General features: G+C 35.0%; 1 protein-coding gene across 13 annotated transcripts in view; it reads right to left on the bottom strand.

Annotated features, from left to right (window-relative positions):
• The window catches only part of EXOC6B (exocyst complex component 6B), a 648544-nt gene that overhangs the window by 615342 nt on the left and 13757 nt on the right, over nucleotides 1–19445 (bottom strand). Inside the window, exon 2 of one of the 13 annotated variants that reach the window (XM_057743617.1) lies at nucleotides 9567–9704. The exons of the other annotated variants lie outside the window; for them this stretch is intronic. The gene's annotated coding sequence lies outside the window, so the exon portion shown is untranslated. The remainder of the gene's footprint in view (nucleotides 1–9566; nucleotides 9705–19445) is intronic. 13 annotated transcript variants of the gene reach the window in all.

Below are 19445 nucleotides of genomic sequence, written 5' to 3'. Positions count from 1 at the left end.
CAGAAAGAAAAACTATATTAGAAAACAAGATGCCGAAGTAATTTATACCTAGAACAACAAATATGACTTGGGCAAAAAGTTGGTAGACAGTATTTAAGACATTAATAAAACGGAAGAGAAGGAATGTTGAGAAAACTAAATTCAGCCTCAGTCTCTCCACTGGAGCTATGGTGTACCAGCAGGAGCTGCTCTAAATCTCATTCCAAAAAGGAGGTGTTCCTTGGTATTAGGGATGAGAGATGAATACTAATTTATGAGCAACTAATTGCCCTCCCACTAACCACTGCCATGTTGCTCATTTACCATTATATAAATAGAGAAATTTTATCTCATGCTATATAGAGCTGCTCTTGTTAGGAGTGGCTCAATTTTGATAAAACATAGGTAACGCATCATTTGACCTTTGATTTGGAGCTCGTATTTGAAACTCCTGTTTCTGTCTATGGCATCTTAAATATGTATGGCATGACTCTCCAAAGTGGCAGTCACATGGGCCTCTTAACCTAACGCAGTATCAGCTGCTCTGCAATGATAACTGCCTAGTTTTCAGGTGATCCTCCCTCCAGAGCTCCCAGAAGTCAATGTGAAACAATCCTAAAGGTAATCTTGAAATTTGGTGACTATCACCCAGATACTTTGATGAGATGTGGAGCTACAAACAGGAAAAGAAAGTTTATTCATATAAAGTACATTAATAATCAGAAACACTTTAATCAGTTCCTACCACTTTATATAAATTTCTTTCCTTTATTCACTTCCTAGAGAAGGTGCTGATATATCATGATCTAAACATAAGCAGATGAGTTCAGTGACTTTTACTTGACAAATGATCAAAATAAACATTGAGTACCTAACATGACTCATTTACTGTAGTAGGTGCTAGAAACAAGAAATTCATAACCTGCTCAGGAAACAAATGTGAACTAAACACAATGAGCTAATTGCTATAACAGAAATAATAAAAAGTGTGAAATCTAAGTGAAAAGAAATAACAGAGAAGATCTAATAGGAATTGAGTCAGGGAAACATCACAGAAGAGGTGCCATCTCACTTGGACCTTGAAAAATTACTAGGAATTTATCCAGTGGTGAGGGGAAGAAAGGAAAGAGATGACATTCTCTGAGAATAACTATCTAGTGTGGCTGTATCAGTGGATCTCAACCCTGGCTGGAAAGGGAAGGAGTCTTGGATACATAATTTTATACCATTTCACAGATGCTTCCAAGGTACAGCCAGGTTTGAGAAGCACTAGGCTAGAAAGACAGATTACTCAGGCTGGGAGATGGGGTCGGAGAAAGAGGAGAGCTAGAGTTAGATTAGGACTAGACTGAAAAGGCCTTCAAAGCCAGGCTAGCCCTCTAAGAGACCAACCCAAAACTATTACAAAATTTCTATGTGATCATTATTATAGTGAAAGGATCACACGTTTCATCACATTTGGATTCTGCCCCACCCAACGCCTCAAAAAATCCCTTTTGTTAGCAATAAGTTAACCAAGTTTTTAAACAGGGGAATGACATAAAAATTATCCTTTCCTGTGGTAAGCAGTGTAATGCTCATCCCTCCCCCGCCGCCCTCCAAAAAGGCCCATGAATACACTACGCTACATGACAAAAGGGAATTAAGGTGGAGTTGAAGTTGCTAGTCAGTTGTGAGATAGCATGATTAACCTGTACTATCCAGGTGGACCCAACGCAATTATAAGAGTTTTGAAAAGTGGAAGAGGGAGAAAGAAGATGAACTGAGAAAGAGGTATGAGGACGGAAGCAGGGTCAGAGAGAGAGAGGCTCTGTTGCTGACTTTGAATATGGAGGAAGGGGAACGCAAGCCAAGGAATGTAGATAGCCTCCAAAAGCTAGAAAAGGCAAGGAAATAAATTCTCCTCTGGAGCCCCAAGAAAGGAACCACTGACACCTTAATTTTAGCTCAGTGAGACTCATGTCAAACTTCTGAATTACAGAACTATAAGATAATAAACGTGTGTTGTTTTAAGCCATAAATTTGTGGTAATTTGTTGCAGCAACCATAGAAAATTAATATACTTCCTTATTCAAAAATAATTTGAGTTCATTATCTCAGGTGCAGCTCAAAAAGTACCTCTGCTTCAAAGAATTATTATTTTATCTGTCTTCCCTCATAAATACATACACTTATTATATCATAGTTAGCTGTTTACATAATCCTCTTCCCACTAGACAATGTGCTCTTCAAGAAGAGGGACCTATTTTATTCATCTCTCCACCCTGAATACATATTAGGCACTAAATAATTATCTGTTTAACAAATTAATCTCTCTCTTCACCCCTACTTTCATGTCTCTGCATTCCTCTTCCTTCCCCTCCCAGTACATCTAGGCCTGCTACTGGGACAATCCATATGCCACTCTATATAGTCAAGATTTGGAGGAAGAAACCTCCCAGGCATCTCCACGGGTCTCTATTGCCACCAGACACAACTAGCTCAATTTGCAACCAGAAGCAATTTGACTTAGACCACAGGAAGGGAGCACCCATAAAGAGAAGATAATTTACCAAAAGGAAACAAGGCTACAGCACTTCTAAGGAGAAGAGGGATAGAGTAGATAAATTAAGCTTCTGGGAGGATAAATTAATTGTAGGAGGAGACTTAAGATAAAAATAATCAGAGGAATGAAGTGAGTCAATTTAATGGCTTCCTCTGGAAATCCCAAAACTGGCACCATGCCTGAGGCCAATGGCACCACTAATCACTCATTTTCTTTGGTTCATCCTTTCCCACACTAACCAAGCAGCATTAGTCTGGTCCTCTTCCTCAGCAAGGGTGGTTTTCTGAAGGGACAAGTGAAGAGCTGTTTATATATCTCAGTTTCTTACTTACCTGGTCCTGACAAAAATGTCCCCTTTTCTCTGATTCCTTCATTAAAGGACAATACTTTAGCTAGACATAAAGAACTTCCCAAAATTGTTTAGCTCAATGTGGGTAAAAGATAATGAAAAGATAAGAGAAGGTCTCTATATAGAAGAATACAAAGAAGAAGAGTAAATGGTCTAGAATTTTACTCTTTTATTAGAGGAGGAAGCGGGACTAAGTTGGAGATGAATTTGGACAGAAAAGACCAAGTGAAAAAACAGAAATTTAAGGACTCTCTCAAAGAATCATTCCAATATAGCACCACTAGGAAAAATTATCATAAACTCAAGGCTATACAAAGTATAGCTAAAACAATATACTTTGCCAATTGCCAAAGTTAAGAAGAAAAGTCACCAGATTTGGGTTAGAGAAACTAGCTTAAACCCAAACTCTCCAACTAACTAAACTCTGGGACCTCAAGCAATTTACTGGGTTGGCCAAAAAAGCCCAACAAAGACTTGGGTTTTTGGCCAACCCAAGTCTTCGCCTCTTTAGGTCTCAGTTTACTCTCGGATATGAAATGCAGAGTTTGAAATGAGCTTCAAATACTACAGACCACCACTGCCTTTATTAAATTTAAAACTGGCTCTGGACAGTGATTTTAAAACTATCATCTTACTTCTTATTATCTACAGATAAGGCCATCAAGTTGACAGCTTGCATTGCCTCCATTACATTTGTACAGTCTAGCAAAATTAAGCCAAACCCTCTCCAACCTTCCTTTATCAGCTAAATAGAGGTGTAAACTTAGTGCACTTTGCCATTTTCCATCCCAAAAATTTATCTGTTGGAAAAGACAAACATAAAAGATGAGAATCCCATTTTGTGTAACTCTATAAAGCAAAGAAAAATAAGTATATGTGATTTTTACAATTCTTAACTTTATCACAAATTCATATTCACCTTACATAAATTCAAATTGAAAAAAGTATATAAAAATTGAATACTTTAACTTTTAAAAACTTAAACTCAGATCTGTAACATGTTGAGTTAAACAACATGCTACAAATAATAAATGTTGGCAAGGATTTGGAGAAAAGGGAACCCTTGTACACTGTTAGTAGGAATGTAAATTGGTGCAGCCACTATGGAGAACAGTATGGAGGTTGCCCAAAAAGCTAAAAATAGGACTACCATATGACCCAACAATTCCACTCCTGAGTATATATCTGAAAAAACAAAAACGCTAATTCGAAAAGCTACATGCACCCTAATGTTCACAGCAGCATTACAGTAAGTCCCTTATATAGGAACCTTCATGTTGCGAACTTTCAAAGATGCAAACGTGTTCACATGTCCAAACACATGAGTTAGTTCTATCTGAGGAGGCACCATTAGTTTTTCAGGCACAGAACCCGAATACAGAACGGTACATGAAGGCTGCAGTATCCGTTCAGGATGCAATCCACTGCTACCATGTCATCTATGACAAGAAAAAAAGAGCTACTACCCAGACATCACTGGATGGTTTTTTCAAGAGCGTAGATAGAATTGAGTCCAGCAAGGAACCAGAACCTGTGCCATCAACATTAGGCATGAGTGAAATTGAAGCTTGCCCTCCATCTCCTATTGCTGATGATCCTTCAACTGTACCATCTCCCATCTCCTCTCCCTCCTCCAGTCAGTAACTCTTCTTGCCTGTTCACTCAATGCCAGCTGCTGTATGCCAGCTGTTGTACTGTACTACTGTACTTTTCAAGGTACTGTACTATAAGATAAAAAATGTTTTATTTTTTGTGTGTTTTTTATGTATTATTCATGTGAAAAGTATTATAAACCTATTACAGTATAGTACTATATAGCTGATCTTCTTAGTTGGGTACCCTAGGCTAACTTTGTTGGACTTACAAACAAATTGGACTTACGAACATGCTCTCTGAACAGAACTCATTTGTATATAAGGGACTTACTGTATTTACAATTGCCAAGATATGAAAGCAACCTAAGTGTCCATCAACGGATGAATGGATAAAGAAGATGTAGTACATATATACAATAGGATATTACTCAGCCATAAAAAAGAATGAAATGTTGCCATTTGCAGCAACATGGATGGACAGCAACAGTAACATAACAGTCTACTCAACTAGGTAAACAAGAAAGAGTTGACAGTAATATAATAACAACAATGAATTTATTTCTGAGTATTATTTTATGTGGTCAGTTGGCCTAACATTCAACATCATTTGAAATGTATTCTAAATTAAAGTTTAAAATTGTATTTTAATGGCAAAATGTATGTAAAAGAAACTGTATTTTTGAAATGTTTACAAAATTTCCTGATGGTCCAGTGGTTAGAACTCCGCACTTCCACTACAGGGGACACGGGTTCGATCCCTGGTCAGGGAACTAAGATCCCACAAGCCACGTGGCACGGCCAAAAAAAAAAAAAAAAAACCCACACAAAAAGAATACTCTTTTCTTTTTGAAGAAATGGGACAAGCAAAATAACACAACTTACTTCTAACATAGAAGTGAGATAATTATTGTTTAGGGTTCATAGTATCTCAAAATTATAGAATACTACATAGACATTAAAAATTATAAATACAACAAAAGGAAAGCATTAAAAGAATTTATGAAATAATTTACTTTAAAAATTAAAATTTACAAATATACTTTCAAGTATCTGTAAAGAATAAAATATATAGATTTCATTGATCACTCATTATACCCAAGCATTCTTCTAACCTCTATACATGTAACATTTAATTCTTATAACAACTTTATGGAATAGGCACTATTATTTTCACTCATTTAAATGATGAGTAACCAGAGGCAAACATAAGTTGATTTGACCAAGATGACACAGCTAGTAAGCAGTAAAGCCAGGGCTCAAACCCAAGCAGTAGAACTCCCAGAAAGATATGCCATTCTGCCTGTCAAAACAACAAAGTATCTGGTGGGAGATTTATAAGTGAATTTACTAACTTTTAATTTTAAATATTCCTTTTCATATGAAGTTAATTTAATAACAATGAATGAATAGTGGTAATAGTAGCAAACATTTAGTAGAAACTCTGACTACAAGATAGACATTATTTCTCACAATAGCCCTCATAAGATGAATGCTCTTACAGCCCCATTTTACATATAAGGAAAGTAAGGCACAAAAAGGGAAAGTAATTCACACAAGATCACACAGCTTATTAGCAAAAGAGCCAGAAATGGAATCCAAGTAGTCCAACTCCAGACTCTGGGACTAAGTTCTAAACCACCACACTAAAACTTAGGTAATAAAGAGAAATGAGACAATATGATTTCTACAATGCTTTTTATAAACACTATGGTTCTTAATAGAACTGGATCTAAAGTCAAAGTATTATACACTCTATCAGTGATTTTAGATAGTAGAATTTTTCCATCTACCTAAAGGAACAAATAAAATCCTCTTCCTTCTCATTCTCCACTGTGGTGATTACAAGTAACCAGTTTTTCAGAAGCTGCTAAAGAAACATAAAGTGCATTATAAGGTTCAGGAACAAACTATCAAAACAGGTATTTGGGCTTGGTAGGACTGTGATAGGTATACATGCTCAATTCAGATATATGCCTCAAATCAGGAAGCCCCTTGATCTCTGTAAAAAATGATGCTTAAGAAATAAACCCTGCGTAGAGCAGCAGTTTCTATTAAAGTACAGAAAGAAAACATTAGCATCCTTACTATCAATATCCTAATCTCATCCTTTTAAATCTCTATGTTTCTGTGTATGTTTTACAAAATATACATATAATATTTTAGTACTTACATACAATTTATAAATAAATATACTTACAGAAAATAAGTGTGCTCATCGTTTACTGACAGGAACACATGGTCAAAAAATAGACAACTAGCAAAAAAAAAACTTACATCATTGTAAAGATGGTTTGATTTTTTATTTTAAAGCTTTCCTTTTACAGCCTAAAGTTTCAGGATATTTTTAGTTGTTTAACTGGTCACCAGATGAATTCCAAAAGCACCATGTTGACTGTCCCTACCCTGCAATAAAGGTCCTTCTCAGAAACTTTCAACAAAACTTGAATGAAGGACAAATAATGCAGTTGTCATCCCAGAAGGTCCTTTCTGTATCATGAATATAAAGGTACGTCTGGGAGAGTGTTTTGACACTCACCAAGATTAAGCAATCATATCAGAACTATGATGAAATTTGAAGGAATGGAGAACTAAAGACTCAATCACAGAATTATTAGAATTTTCATTTACTCCAAGAAGAGTCACTGTCCATCTTAGAAAAAAACATTTTCTACCATACAAAGAATGAAATAAAGGAAGTTATATCTTTAAAACCATTTCAGTTCCCAGGCAAAACCTGTAGAAGCTTTTCGGAAGTGTTAATTCACTACCTTACTGGAAGGTAATCTGGCAATATGTAACAAAATTTTAAATGTACATCTCCTTTGACCTAGCAATACCATCTCTTGTAATTGATAAGATGATTAGACATATGTACAAAGATGTAATATAAGAACTTATAACTGCTAGAAAATTGGAGACAATTTAAATGTTTACCACTATCATTGATTAAATAAATATATAATGGAATACTAAATTTGATGTACATCTGTGTCTATGCACATTGTTGAATTTTAGAAATAGGTTACAAAATATCAGGTATACCAACTGAATCATTTTAAATGAGAATATAAATGTATATAAATGGATTGAAAATTCATTTATATATATTTATAATGTATATTTGGAATGAAGTATACCAAAATTAGTTAACTGTATTGATAATAGGATTTTAAGTAGTTTTTACTTTTATCTTTAAGTTTTTCTTTTTAGTTTGAATGTTTTACTATATACATATATTATTTTCAAAATCAGAGAGAAAAAAATCCCTTTTCATCTTATAAAAAAACAGAATTCTAAGATTTGGATAGTTTTCTCAAAGACCTGAACCTATTTCTTTTCATGACAGATGCTAAGTACTATAAATACAGAGAAAAATAAGACAATTTTATCTTAGAGTGGTGGTTCTCAAAGTGACCAGTAACTGATCAGAATCACCTAAAACTAGTTAGAAATGCAAAATCTCAAGCCCCACTCCAGACTACTGAACTAGAAAATCTGGGGGTGGAACCCACAATCTGTGTCCATTGATTCTGATCCATGCTCCAGTCTGAGAACCACTGTTTAAGATGAACTCAAAACCTGGTGATTTGAAAGGCCAATTTAAACACCTCTTGGCATTGTTAGTGTCACATAAATCCAAACAAATGTAGGTGATATCTCCACCAGGAAAGCCTTCTTGCTGATTAACTTTGGGGATAAAGGCCTCAAAAATACTCGAAATATCAGAAATGAAGCGGCAATCCCACCTGAACTGTGACTAATATTGATGCAAAGAGAACAAAAAACAAAACTTCCCAGCCCAACTTTAGAAACAACAGCTCCAGATGGTGAATACTATCAAAAGCCTGATGCTACCAGGGCAACCTTCTGAAAACTCCAAGCAATAACAAATGGACTTGGAATGCCAGCTGACCACATACTGATAGAATCACAACTGAGTAATACCCAGACTTCTGGCAAAGATGTAAGGTTTATTCAACATACAATGGAGCTATTAACAGGATCCAAGCATTAAGTCATCTCAGAATGGCAAGAACATCCATATTAAGGCTTCAGAGTTGCTTAATTATGAACAAACTAAACACATCAAAAATAAGTCCAAGACATTTTCATAGCAAATTCACTTAAGAGTTCATTTTTCCAGTGGAAGGGGGAAAAAAACATGGTTAGCATTAAAATAAGAAAAATGTGGGAGAAATAATAAATACAGTAGAGATGGGTTAAATATATGGACCGTGCACTTAAAATTATTGCATCTATAAATACAACTTAAAAAAGAGTTCTCATTTACAGTTTTGCAAGAAATTTTTATATACTTAAAAATAGGGTCTACATTTGCCCATATGGTATCTTTCCCCTTTTCAAGATACTTGCCTGCCATCTGCTGGAAAACTGTCCCAATGAATGTACATTATATATGCTATAAACGTATCATCGTTGATATGGCCCAACTATGCAGTATACAACCTGCACAAATGTGCAAAGCAAACACACTTAAGAATTAACCTAATTTAGACCATACCTGAACCTCCATAGTGAATCAGAAATCTTTAATAAGAGGTCTGACCATAAAGCTGACAGAGGTTAGAATGACAGGAGTCTCCCCACTACATATATAACCTAATAACCTCATCTTTCCAAGTAACTAATGATAAAACTATATAGCTCTGGGGTTCCAGCCTCAAGCAGATAAAGAATAGCAGGTTGTTTTCTGACACTTGGATTTTCCAGCAAACAGGATGATGCTGCTTTGACTATGGATGCTAGTACACAGGAAGGCAAAATTAGTTTGAGAATTTTGCTGCAGGTTCATATTCTTCATTTGCTTCTGAGTCCATTTAATTTTTCTTTACTTCTTTTTTCAAATAAGTCTGGTTGTCTGTTTTGTCTGTTATATCTCTAAAAACAAGAATGCCACAATAGACAAAGGTCTGATACAGGTCATCCTAAGGCCATGGAAAACTGAATGGTCTGATTACTATCAACTAATTATTTTAGTGACAACATACTAACTTGAATGAAACAGTCTTTGAATTTTTTACTTGATGAACAGAACCTAATGGTGCAAAACAGTAATACAAGAAGTAAATCTGCTCACGTATACAGCAATTTGCAGAATTCTGCAGCCCCTCTTCACTCCTAGACCAGACAGATGACCACTTCTGCTTCATTTAACTCTTAAAAGAGCTATTCCAGAGCCACCTCCATGTATGATTGGCCTTAGAAGACTAGCAAACTGAGGAAAACCAGAAAGATCAAGGGAGTTTCAAAGTCTTTCTAGCAATTTGTTGTAATGCAATGATACTTTTACAACTCTGCCTCAAGTATCTTGAGAAATTTCTCCCTGCTTCTTCAGTCAACAAACTGTGGTTATTTAAAACTGATTGAGGAGATGATTGAACTTGGTGTACCCCCCCAAAAAATAATAAATAAATAAATAAATAAATAAATAAATAACTGATTGAGGGACTTCCCTGGTAGCCCAGTGGTTACAACTCCTGGCTCCCAAGGAAGGAGGTACTGGTTCAATCCCTGGTCAGGGAACTAAGATCCCACATGCCTCACAGCGCAACCAAAAAAAAAAAGAGAAAACTGATTGGAAGTGACATGGAATTTGTCCTCCTACTTTCTCAAGGACTGCCAGATAGCAAAAAATAAAACTGACCAAGTAGTTTTTATAGTTATTTCCTAGAAAATAAAACCACAAAAAAGGACATCTGGGAATTTTTTTAAGAATTAATTTATTATAAACTTCTGACTTTTTTTTAATGAGTCTGGTTAACAAGGGCAAATTCTGGGTCATGCTGTCCAAATTTGATAATGGAGACAACGACAGTTTAAATCTGGTATGCCTTTGGGAGGTTGTTTTCCCAGGTTTATAAACTCTCAGAACTTTGTGTATTGAAATGAGGCCACTTTAAAGCACTGGCCACAGGCCCCCACACTGTACAACAGATTTAAAAGTTCAAGCAAAAAAAAGTCTTAGAAAGATTTTCTTCCTCCAGAATATTTAAGAACCACTTTGCCAATTTACCTCCTCTACATGAATGGTCTTTTCTGATTGGAGAGTAGGGCTTGAGTCATTATTTTAAAGCACAACATTTTGTCCATCCTCAGTTTAAAAAAAAAAATGCAGTATGTTACTAAATAATCCACTAGTATTGTACATACTAAATAATCCATTACAATTACATGCCAGCAACCTCAATGAATGCAATGACTTATAACAAAGAATATCAATTGCATGAGGCTTTTATGGACCCTTACTTAACTTAAGACTCTCGATAAAAAATTTATGAGCTCAAAAAAAAAAAAGTCCTTAGAGTCTATTCCTAAAATTTGGCACAGGAGCTAGGAACTATAGGCAAAGTCTTCTGAAAGATCAGATGATAGTTTTCAGTGAGATAAACAAGGACTTCTTTTATTGTTATTTACTCTTATACCCTAAAGACTTGAAAACTCTTTTGGCTGACCTGAATGTATGCCTTTCTTCCCCTTTCTTTCCCTCCCCATCCCCACCCCCAAAGAGAATGGAAACAAAAGTTATATCTTATTTGCTGATTATACAGTTTTAGGTGTGACCTTAGAAAACTGGCCTTGCTGCCTCATAATTGCCAGAAAGGATAATTTCAGACGAACTATAGGCAGTCCCTGATTCACTCAATAAATAAGTTCCTAGGAGCGTACATATGAAGCAAAGATTTGTAAATTAAAGCAAAAATTTCCAGAAGTAATACAGGTGATTCTGATATGTTTATGGATAAATTGATATGATGTCTAGGATGTACTTCAAAATTAGCCAAGGCTGGCATGGGGAGAAGGGGTATGCAGTGAGAGGTAAAGAAGAAACAAGATTTGTTGTGTGTTGATAACTGTTAAGACTATGAGAAAGCTTTACAGGAATTTATCATACTATTTTCTCGATTTCAAACTTGAATTTTAAATTTTTCACAGTAAATTAATTTGGAACGAAAAAAGTATAGGGCAAAAATTGGCTGTACCTATCAAAGTTTTAAATTTACAAAGCTTATATCAACAATCCCACATTTAAGAATTTATCCTACAGAAATACCAGTATCAATATGTAAAGAGATATTTATGAAAAAACAAATTTTTTTGTAAGCATAATGTGGGGAGGGAGAAGAAGGCGATCATCTAAATGTCCATCAAGAGAGGAGTATTAATTCCAACAGAATATTCTGCAGTTATTAAAAAGAACGGAAGTAGAGCCAGAAGTTTCAATTCATAAAGATATCTGACATATTTATATACTGTTAAGTAGAAAAAAATAGATGTGTATCAAAATGTATATGGTAATTCCTAGCTAAAAAGAAAAACCGTAAGACTATGTGTGTATACACAAATGTGAGTACGTATATATACATGCTTATATAAGCATAGAAAAAAGTCTAGAAAACTACACATCAAACTACTAATAATGCTTTGAAGGGGTAATTTTAGAGTGGGGAAGAGAGGGAATTTTACTTATATACTTCTAAATTGTTTCTTTTTTATAATAAACTGATAAAATTATAAAATATTTAAAAGCCATTAGAGTTTAAAAATAGTCACACATTCACAGATATGACACAAAATAATTTCACGTAAAATAGAAAATAATAAAGTTTAAAGGAAGATCATTTAAACTAATATACTTTTTACAAAATATGAAAGTAAAAGAAGAAATGTAACATTGGAACACATACATGAATAAGACTTCTACAGGATAATCATGGATAGGGAAAAGTAAGCTACACTGGATTAGAAATGACCAGCAGTGTAAAACAAGGGAAGAGGAGGAAAAGACAGAAAATAAGTGGAAGGAAAATTAGGAGAAGTGAAAGAGTTCCATAAATGGGAGAGGGTCATCACATGGTATGAAACAGTATTAAAAAATGAGGAATGGGAGATGGGACAGGGTAGTTAGCAGCTATGGAAAGTCTTGTTTAGAGTTATCCTTCATGTTTAAAACTCTAGTGAATATCCACTATTTAACGTATACTGGCTTCACTCTAGAGGGTAACAACATAAGCTAGCATGAGTTAACTGTGGCCTCCAGAATTCTATTTCAATGTGATGAAACAGCCACATGCATTTATCTATCCCATTAAAGGAAAAGGTAAACCCATTACTCCAAAAAGAACAGGAAAAGAACCTGTAGCTAACAAGATATACCAACAAATTTCTGGAAGAAAAGTTGTTGAGGCAGTAAGGATGAAGCAGAATAATATATAAAAGAGCCTTGAGTATTTGCCAAGTTAATGAAATCCGAAAGGGAGTCCGGGTACCAGCCATAACCATGGAGAAGGTCAGGATTTAGAATGCCAAGAATAACAGAAGCACTGAAAACAGATTAATTGAAAGACAATATGGAACAGTCAAAACCCTACACATGCACCCCATACATGGGTATTCCAGCAGCCAAACACCTAACAAGGTATGGGGGGATTTTTCTCTGGAGAAATTACAAAGCCTGAGAATGTACTAAAACCACTGAATAGCACAATTTAAATGAGTAAATTGCATACTATGTGAACTATATCTCAATAAAGCTGTTACGAGAAAAGGAAAAAGCACTAGCTTTCCTTTTCCTCCATAATGGGAAATCAATTCATACTGCCTAAAACTGCATGTGACTTTTTTTTAAGCACAAATATAGAAACTGACTTTTTACCTTCTTAAGTTTAAAAGATCTTTTAAAAATGAACAGCTTTTGTGATGAAATACATTTACCTGAAATTCAACAATTCTTTAAGTTTCATTTCAGTTTCCTTTTCAAGTAAAATTAAATGTAATACTTTTTATTAGAAATAGTATTATAGTATATCCATTCTTCATGAAAATTGTTTTCTTCTTCTCATCCTCCTATTTGTGTATTTGTGTAATGTGATATTGATCTGGAGTGATAATCACCTAAAGTTAATGATGGTTATTTCTCAGAAACAGATTTCTGCCAGATATGTACTTGTGTCATCTTTATACTCTTCTATACTGCTTGATTTTATTTTTACTAATAAGTATGCAGCATACTTACAAAAATAAAAATAATTTGAAAATTAAAAGGCTTATAATAAGACTTGCACTTCTGGAAAGATGCAGCAGACATAGTTTTTCCTATTGCTCCTAATAAGTATAACTAAAAACTAGACATTACATGTAAAACAAAAATAAGAAAAACTGAAAGGTGGAAAGAAGGCAGCAAACTGGCTTGGGACCTCAGGACAAAACGAATGACACAATGGTGAGTTTACTGTGTTTCTTTTTGCTTCACATCCCAGACTTGGAAATAAAGAGACTGACAACCCACAACCCAGAAACACAAACAGGTGCAAATAAAAAAAACAAAAGCCCCAACAAAAGCTTGCTCTCTCTAGCCACAAGATAACAAAAGAGGCAGCCTACCAAGACAGAAAATATTTATACAATCACTCTTCTATTCAAGATAAACACCATGGCGGTGGGGGGAGAGGGGCCACCCATACCCACATCACCACAGGCAGAAAGAAAACCTAGACTTCCACCCTCACAGGTGATAACAAAACACACAACACCTCAGTCAGGGTGTCAGCGAAGGCCAAGAAGGGATCTAGGACTTGCATCCCCACCAGATGATTACAACCCCCTCTCCCACACCACGGAGACCAAGTATGGAGTCAGAACTGCCATCTCCAGCAGTAATGAGGAGCCCGTCTCAGGTGTCAACAGAGGCCAAGTGGACACCCACCTCCACCTAGCAGTACTGAAGTAGTAACCCACACCTTCTCCTGCCAAAGTGGTGTCAAAGCCACTTAAAAGAATAGGTTTAAATGAGAACCAGAGCCGCATAACATAATATGAAAATGTACAGATTTCAATTAAAAATCATTATTCATACCTGGTTCTTGATAACTAATGAAAAAGGACAATCACCAGGTGCCAAGACCAAGACAACAGAGAAGTCAGAATTATGATGAAGATTTTGAAGTGGTTATGATAAAAATGATTCAACAATTATGAACGTTTGAAACAAAAAGAGAGCCTCAACAAAGAAATTCAGGAAATGATAATCAAATGAAGAGTTTAGAACTGAAAAACTCAATAACTGAAACTAAAAACTCAGTGGATGGACCCAAGAACAGAGTGGAAGGGACAGAGGAAAGACTCAGTGAAATGAAAGATAGAACAGGAGAAATTACATTATCAGAACAACGTGAGAAAATAAACTGAAAGAAACAAACAGAGCCTCAGGGGCTGTTGGACTATGCCAAAAAATCTAACATTCATGTTACCAAAGTCCCAGAAGGAGAGTAGAAAAAGGGTGAGGCAAGAAAACACTTGAAGAAATAATGGCTAAAAACTTCCCAAATTTGGCAAGGGACATAAACCTATAGACTCAAAAAGATCAGCAAATCCCAAACAGGATAAACCCAAAGAAATCCATGCCAAAACATATTATAATTAAACTCCTGAAAACTAAAGACAGAAAAAAATCTTGAAACTAGCCAGAGGAAAATGACACCTTTCCTAGAAGGGAAAAATAATTTGAATGACAGCAAATTTCTCATCAGAAACCATGGAGCCCAAAAAGAAGTGGCACAGCACTTTTCAACCAGAATTCTACACCTAGGAGAAATATCCTTTAGCAATGAAGAGGAAATCAAAACATTCTCATGTGAAGGAAAACTAATCCATTCCCATGTAAAGAGAATTTGTTGCCAGCATGCCTACTCTAAAAGAATGGCTATAGGATGTTCTCTAAACAGAAAGGAAATGATGAAGGGAAGGGAAGGGAGAGGAGGGGAGGGGAAGGGAAGGGAAGGGAAGGGAAGGGAAGGGAAGGGAAGGGAAGGGAAGGGAAGGGAAGGGAAGGGAAGCTTGGAACATCAGAAGGGAAAAAAGGACACAGTAAGCAAAAATATGGATAAATAAAAGGATATAAAGGGGGGTGAAGTTTCTATACATCGCTCAAAGTGGAAAATGATGACACTAGTAAAATGTAGGAAGTTAAATAAAAACAATGCTAACACTAGAGAAACCACCAAAGAGTCCACTCAAAAACATTAGATAAATTAAAATGGAATTCTCTAAAAATGCTCAAGTAATTCAAAGAAAGGCATGAAAAAGAAAACAGAAAAACAAAAGAGAGAATAAACAGAAAACAATAAATGAAATAACAGAGTTAAGACTCAGCATATCAATAATTACATTCAATGTAAATATTCTAATTATACCAGATATACTGACAGGGTAGATGAAAAAACACAAATATATGCTATAGCAAGAAATTCATTTCAAATATAATGATATAGGCAGGTTAAAAATAAAAAATGTAAAATGATATATCATGCAAACAATAATCAAAGGAAAACAGGGATAACTGTATTATCATCAGATAAAGTAGACTTCATAGCAAAGAAAATTACCAGAGACAAAAAAGGTCATTATATAATGAAATGCTCAATCCACTAAGAAGACATAGCAATTCTAAATGTATATGTACCAAGCAACAGAGTTGTTAAATATGTAAAGCAAAAGTGGACAGATCTGAAAGGAGAAGTAGACAATTCCAGTTTATACTTCAGAGAGTTCAACACCCCTCTCTGAACAATTGAAACAGACAGAAAGTCAGCAAGGATATAGAAAAATACACAACCATCAACCAATGGGAATCTAATCAACATTTATAAAACACTCTACCCAACTGAATACACATTGAAGAGTCCACAGAATATATATCAAGAAAGACCATACTGTGGGCCATAACACAAACCTCAACAAATTCAAAACATCTGAAATCATACACAGTATGTTCTCCAACCACAATGGAGTCAACCTAGAAATTGATAACAGGAAATATTCAAACCCTTAGAAACTAAACAACACAATTCTAAATAATTCATGAGTCAAACAGGAAGTCTAAAGGGAAATCAAAAAATACACTAAACTGAATGAAAATGAAAATACAACATATCAAAATTTATGGGACACAGGTAAAGCAGTGCTGGGAGAGATATTTATAGCACTAGAGATAATTTATAGCATTAGAAAAGAAGAAAAACCTCAAGTCAGTATTTGAAGCTCCTATAAACCTCAAAAACCTACAGAGCAAAAACAAGAAACAAAAAACAAACAGCAGGCATGAAATAATAATGATGAGGGCAGAAATCAATATAATAGAAAACAGAAAAACAATACAGAAAATCAATGAAAACAGTCTGGTTCTCTGAAAACACCAATAAAATTGACAGACACCTAACAAATTATCAAGATAGGGAATGAAACCACAGATATCACTACACACCCTGTAGCCATTGAAAGGATAATAAAAAAGAGAACAATAAACTCTTTTGACATAAATTTGACAACTTAGATGAAATAAACCAATTCTTCAAAAATGATAAATTATCACAATTCACCCACTAGAAAATAGTAATTTATATAGCCCTAGAATTATGAAGGAAAGTGAATTTGTAATATAAGATCTCCCAAAAAATAAATCTCCAGACTTAGATGGTTTAATTAGAGAATTCTACAAAATGCCTAAAGCAGAATTAATCTAATTATGAATCGATTAATTCTAAAGTCTGTTCTTGGAAATAGACGAGAAGAGGAAAAAACAGAAGAGAAGGGAGGAAACACCTCCCAATTCATTGTTCTGAAGCTACCCTAACATCAAAATAAGACAAAGACAGCAAAAAGGTAAATAAACAAAACTACAGACCAATATTCCTCATATATATAAACACAAAAATCCCTAAGAAAATATGGGCACGTAGAATTCAAGGTATATAAAAAGAAGTATACACACTGACTAAGTTAGGTTTATTCCAGGAAGGGAGCCTCATTCAATATTCAAAATCAATCAATGTAATCCACAAGACTAAAGAAGAAAAATCACATCATTATATCAATCAATGCAATAAAAGCACTGGACAAAATTCAACACTTTTTCATGATAAAAAATCTCCAAAAATAGGAATGTAAAGAAACTTCCTCAACTTGATAAACAGCATTTGCAAAAATCCTACAACTTAACACCACACTTAGTGGGGGAAAGATTGAATGCTTTCTAAGACTGGGAACAAGGCAAAGATGTCCACATTCACCAGTCTTATTCAACACAGTCCTGAAAGTTCTAGCCAGTGAAACAAAGTTGAAGAAAAGGCATACAGATTGGAAAAGAAAAACTAAAACTACCCTTATTGCGGGTGACACTGTTATGCACATAGAAAACTCCAAAGAATCTACAAAAAAAGTCCTAGACTAATAAAGGATGTTACAAAGATATGATAAACATCCAAAGATTAACTGTATTTCTACATATTTGCAATTAACGTAATGACATTAAAATTAAAAACACAGTACCATTTACAATCACTTTTTTAAAAAGAAATACTGAGGTGTAAATTTAACAAAATATGGACTGAGTTTGTATGCAAAAAACTACACAATGCTCATTAAAAGAGATCAAAAGGGAACTAAACAAATTGAGAGACATACCATGTGTGTGACTGGAAAACGCATGAAGTAAAGATGTCAGTTCTCCACAAATTGATATACAGGTTTAGTACAGCTCCTATCAAAATCCCAGCAAGATACTTTTGTAGATTCAGACAAAATTATTCTAAAATTTATACGGAAAGATAAAGGAGCTAAATGAGCTAAAACTATTTTGAAAAAGAAGATTAAAGTGGGAGGAACCAGTCTACCCATTATCAAACGGTCATCAAGACTGTGATGCTGGCAGCGGGACAGACATACAGATCAAGAGAAAAGAGAGACCCCAGAATAGATCAACACAATATACCCAAGTGGCTTTTCACAAAGATGCAAAAGCAGTTAATTAGAGGAAAAACAGCCTTTTCAATAAATGGTGGTGGAATAATGGCTATCCATAGGCCAAAAAAAAGGAGAGAGAGAAATTTTGAAGTCTCACTCCTTATATACAAAAATTACAAAATTAAAAAAATTAACACAAAATGAATCACAGACTTTACAATTTAGTAAAACTAGAAACTTTTAGGATAAAAAAAAAAACACAGGGGAAAATCCTCAAGATCTAGGGCTAGGCAAAGAGTTCTTAGAATTGACACCAAAAACATACTCCATACAGGGAAAATCAGTAACTCAGACTTCATCAAAATAAAAAACTTCTGACTGGCAACAGACCCTGTTAAGAGGGTGAAAAGACAAGCCACAAAGTGGGAGAAAATGTCTACAAACCACATACCCAATAAAGGACTAGTATCTAGCATATATAAAGAATTTTCAAAACTCAACAGTTAAAAAAAATCCAATTAGAAGGGCTTCCCTGGTGGTGCAGTGGTTAAGAATCTGCCTGCCAATGCAGGGAACACAGGTTTGACCCCTGGTCCAGGAAGATCTCACATGCCACAGAGCAACTAAGCCCATGCGCTGCAACTACTGAGCCTGCAATGTAGAGCCCACGAGCCACAACTACTGAGCCAATGTGCCACAACTACTGAAGCCCACACGCCTACAGCCTGTGCTCCACAACAAGAAAGCCACCACAAAGAGAAGCCTGAGTGCCACAACGAAGAGTAGCCCCCACTCACCACAACTCGAGAAAGCCCACGCACAGCAATAAAGACCCAATGCAGCCAAAAATAAAGTAAAATAAAAATAATTTTTAAAATCCAATTAGAAATTGGAAAAAATAAAATAAAAAAATAAAATAAAATAATTTTTTAAAAGAAATTGGGCAGAACACATGAAGAGGCAATTCAACAAAGCAGATATACATATGGCAAATAAGCATATGAGAAGATATTCAGCATCATTAGCAGTTAAAAAAATGCAAATTAAAACCACAATGAAATACTACTACACCTGTATCAGAATGGTTAAAATAAAAGATAGTGATACCAAATGCTAGCAAGGATCTGGAAAAACTGGAACCCACCTACATTGCTGATGGGAACGTAGAACAGTACTGCCACTTTAGAAAAAAAGTTTAGTAGTTCTTCAGAAAGTTAAA

The sequence above is a fragment of the Hippopotamus amphibius genome, chromosome 7, assembly GCF_030028045.1.
Source record: "Hippopotamus amphibius kiboko isolate mHipAmp2 chromosome 7, mHipAmp2.hap2, whole genome shotgun sequence".
NCBI lineage: Eukaryota > Metazoa > Chordata > Mammalia > Artiodactyla > Hippopotamidae > Hippopotamus > Hippopotamus amphibius.
The sequence above is the reverse complement of the archived record's forward strand: the minus strand, read 5'-3'. Positions and strand labels throughout refer to the sequence as shown.